Below are 4646 nucleotides of genomic sequence, written 5' to 3' on the forward strand. Positions count from 1 at the left end.
ATATATATATATATATATATTCTTTGAAAGAGATCACCCCTTCTGGATCATTGTTGATTAGCAGTGGAGATATAGGCCATATCTGATGTCAGGACTGTTGTCTTATTTAAAGAGAGGTTTAAATTCTAGGCACCCATTTAAAAGGAAACCCTCAACCTTTATAAAAATTAAATAAAATCTCAATGGAGATGTCCCCTTCTGTCCCTAGAAGCCACTTTAAGTGCTTTGTATCAAGCAAGTTCCAGAAGACACAAGGTAGGTATGGATAAGTGAAATAAGATCTATCTATGTGATCAATCTATGTGGAACAGTGGGAATTTTCAAAAGGGATTCTCTTTTTAAGCCTATATATGGAGTTCAAGGGTCATATGTGTCCAAGTTAGACTTGCAAAAGACAACAGGAAGTGACCTGAACAGGAGTCACAAGCGCCCCACCCTACCCAGACCCTCCAGAGAAAAAGTTTTTACCTCAAAAGCCTGGCTGTGGTAGAGCCCGCCTTTAATCCCAGCACCAGGGAGGCAGGGGCAGATAGATTTCTGAGTGAGAGGCCAGCCTAGTCTACAGAAACGAGCTCCAGGACGGCCAGGGCCATACAGAGAAACCTTGCTCAGAGGCAGGGAGTGGGGAAACCTTTAAAAAAAAAATACCCTGCTGTTGTGGGAATGGAGATACTGGTGAGCTCTCATTACACGGTTCCAGGGCAAGAACGCTCATAAGCAAGCCAGCGTCCCACGAGAGGCAGCTACTGCACATCCTGCCGTCCAAGTTCCAAAGTTTTGTTTGCTGAGAAGTCAGGCTTTGGGGAGGGTCCCAAGAAACTGCAAAAACGTAACACTTTGTGCCATTCATTTTACAAGAGAAACCCAGTCCTCCCTTCATCCCTCCTCCCCCTCCCCCTTTCTCCTTTCCAGAAAGTACCCGGGACAGCAAATACTTAGACACCCGCAGAGGGTGGGACTTGTACAACTGGCAAAAGACCACACAGTTTGCGTTGAGAATCGCTCCGCCCCACCCCAAAGCTTTGCTTTTGCATTTCTTTCTTCCTTTCTTTCTTTCTTCCTTCCTTTCTTTCTTTCTTTCTTTTTTTTTTTTTTTTTACAAGAGCACAAATCTACTTTTATTTATCTACTCTTCATTAGTTTAAATCCGGGATGGGTACAGCATCACGCGGATTCTGTGTCCAATGGCCTTTGCAGGAAGGTTGCTTCGGAATTTGGCGCGAACCATCCCACTGTTTCCATGGGCCCGAGTTACTTTTCCCCAGATCACTCTGGTCTTGTTTGGTTTGCCTCCAGGAGTCACTGTATTGTTTTTTGCCTTATATACATATGCACGTCTCTTGCCTAAGTAGAACTCAGTTTCATCTCGGGCATAAACGCCTTCGATTTTAAGAAGAGCCTCGTGCTCTCTTTGGTTCCGGAGACCTCGCTTGTAGCCAGCAAAAGTGGCCTTGCACCAAATGCTTTTGCATTTCTGTTGGGTTACCGCAGAACGTTAAAACAGCCACTAAAGCGTTTCTCTGCTCCTCCTGGGCACCCCGTATTCGGAATGGAGCGAGGGCCAAGCCGACCCGTGTCTAAGGCGGCCGGGGGCGCGAGCCTGCGCGCCGGTTACGGAGCTGGGACTGGGGAGCTGGGTGAGCCTAAGCCTGAGGATGCTGGCGCGTGGGAGAAGCCACCGAGGAGCCCGCGGCTCTCCTGGCAGGCCGTCCCCAGCGGGTTAGCCTGGGCTGCTCAGCAGGAGTTTTAGGCAGGCAGCCTCGGGACCAAGCAAAGTCAGCCCAGGAGACCAGGTGCGGACTGCAGGAGGCAACAAGTGCCTCAAGCCAGCCAGCCCCTGCAGAGAAAAGGTTTCTATCGCAAGAGATGACCCCAGGAAGTGCGGTTGTTAGTGGAGGATGGAGATGCCTGGAGAAGGCTGCTCTGGAGCGAGGGTTTTTTTTTTGTTGTTGTTGTTCACTTTTCTGGAAGCAAGTTGAATTCTCTTTTTCTTCTGTGGACACCCAGTTTTAGATTTTGTGTGTCTGTTTAAAAAGATATTTGTTGTTTTCAACACACACAGACAGACAAACACAGAGAGAGGGTGGGGGGGAGACAGAGACAGAGAGACAGAGAGGGAGGACCCTTGCCTTCTATGACTACCACTCCCTCTGTGCAGGTGGGAGGGATCCCCTTTGCAGACAGCCTGGTTTCACAATCGGTTTTGCTCGCTCGTGCTGAGTAGCCGGTTTCTAAGAATTGCCGCTCCAGGGCATGCAAACAGCATGGAGCGTTTAGGAGGAGACTTCAGGTCCCGGTATGGCTCTTAACTCTTGTCTGGGTGTCTGCAGAGGCCACTGGTGCTGGTGAGGGTGGCTACAGCCTCTTCCCAATGATGTAGGAGATGTTTCTAGAATATGAGTGTTTTGCGATGGTGGTCCTTTAAAACGTTAGGATGAACGGAGAGCTTTCCTGAGAGAATCTCTCGTTTCTCTACCTAAGCAGACAACCATGGCCACCTCTGCCCTTACTCCGGAGAGGGGTTTTGTGCCTGTTTTAAATTTCTCAGTAATTGCAGATCTAAGCACTCAAATTTACTTGTGTGCAGGGGGATTACGACTCAAATTTACATGTGTGCAGGGGGATTACATGTGTGCAGGGAGAACTCCAAATTCTTAATGAACTTCTAATTCATTTCTTCCTACAGGTTGTGGGGGGTCCGAAGGAGAGGGCAGTGACAAGTGTGCAGTCTGTTCTGGATCTGAGACCCAGGGCTCTGGCTGCACTCTTCCACTTAGCGTTAATCACAGTTCTTTGCAATAGATTCTTTGTTTACGAATGAGTCAACTGAGACTTAGAGAAGTGAAATTAATTGCTCACAAACACACGGAGACTTAGACACAGCGTGGGTACCACACTTAAGCCTACCCCATCACAGACACTGGTTCTTTGTCGTTTCTGAATCGCTCAGTCCAGAGAACTTGTAGTTCTCATTTACCTGGTCAAACAGGAGCGTAGCTTTTATTTAACGCTGTGTTTGAACATGGCTCCTTCTTGATATAGCTCCAACATGTGAGGTAGCCAGTTTATTTCCATGGCACCACAGACTTAATTTCCAAACCTATCTTACATCTGTTCCCATTATGTCTAATTTCCATCCTGCATGCAGTGCCTGGGTAATCTTAGTTTTCAGCACCATTTTAGAATTCTGTGATATGCTGCTTTGAAATGCGGGCTTCTTGATCCCCTGTAGAAAAGCATTAAAATTTGGAAGCTAAGAAAATGCCTTTAAAACTTATATCCTAGAAATAAAAATTCAGTGGTTAAAAAATATATTAATATATTTGTTCAGCTTCATAGCTCTATGGAAAAAAAACCTGTGATTAGCCACTTAATCATTGAGGATGTATACTAGAAATATCATATGATTTTTTTTTTTTTTAAAACAAGGACTTACAGGTAAATAGGATTCAGAACATTCTTACATAATATGAGAAAATTTATATGTCTGAACCCAACACAAACATTACTGTTAAAGGGAAAATACTGAAACACAGATGTTATTTTATTGCAGTTATTATTACTTTTACATTTATGGATGTCTTATATCTGCAGTTTTACATTTAGTATTTTCAGACAGCAGTTGAAAGCTGGTAGCTGAAACTGAGGTAATAAATCTGTGGCTAAAGAATGGTAGGCGAACCATGCATCGCACCTGGGCTTTTTTTAACGCAGCCCCGTTGCATTAGAGAAACCACCTTTTAATAAGCCTTGGCGTGAAGCAAGCTTATAAATGAGCTAGAAGAAGAAATATGAATTCTGGAATAAAACCTTGACTTTTGGGCTGGAGAGATGGCTCAGTGGTTAAGAGCGCTGACTGCTCTTCCAAAGCCCTGAGCTCAATTCCCAGCAACCACATGGTGGCTCACAGCCATTTGTAATGTGATTCAGTGCCCTCTTCTGGTGTGTCTGAAGAGAGCAATGTTATACTCACATAAAATAAACAAATCTCACCCACAACACCCAGAGGAAGCTCCACTCCCAGGTGCTCTGACACTCTCAAGATCTGAGGTGAGGAGGACACAACATCTGTCCCAATACTGGGCTTAACTGGGACCAGCAGACCAGGCACACAGGAACTCCGCCAGACCAGTGACTCAGGTTTCTTCCGGTCTGTCTGGGCTGGTGCCCTGAGCAGACCTTGGGTGCAGGCTCCACAGCCAGTCCCACAACACCCAGAGGAAGCTCCACTCCCAGGTGCTCTATCAAGCCCAGGGTCACAGGATCACAGAGACAGTTTGACTCTGAGGAGTTCTGACACAATCAGGATCACAGAAAGGACAGGCTCCAGTGAGATTTAGCAAGGGCAGGTAGCACTAGAGATAACCAGATGATGCAGGCCAAGCATAAGAATATAAGCAACAAAAACCAAGGTTCTTTGGCATCATCAGAACCCAATTCTCCCACCATAGCAAGTCCTGGACACACCATTACACCAGAAAAAGAAGATTCAGATCTAAAATCACTTCTCATGATGATGATACAGGACTTTAAAAAAGATATAAATAGCATCCTCAAAGAAATACAGGAGAACACAGATAAACAGCTAGAAGCCCTTCAAGAGCAAACACAAAAATCCCTTAAAGAACTACAGGAAAACACAATCA

General features: G+C 45.6%; 1 pseudogene; it reads right to left on the reverse strand.

The window, feature by feature from the left end:
- Positions 1-1130: 1130 nt before the first annotated feature.
- LOC116081527 overlaps positions 1131-4646 on the reverse strand; it is a 30142-nt pseudogene continuing 26626 nt past the window's right edge.

This window comes from Mastomys coucha, unplaced genomic scaffold (genome assembly GCF_008632895.1).
Source record: "Mastomys coucha isolate ucsf_1 unplaced genomic scaffold, UCSF_Mcou_1 pScaffold7, whole genome shotgun sequence".
In the NCBI taxonomy this organism is placed as follows: domain Eukaryota; kingdom Metazoa; phylum Chordata; class Mammalia; order Rodentia; family Muridae; genus Mastomys; species Mastomys coucha.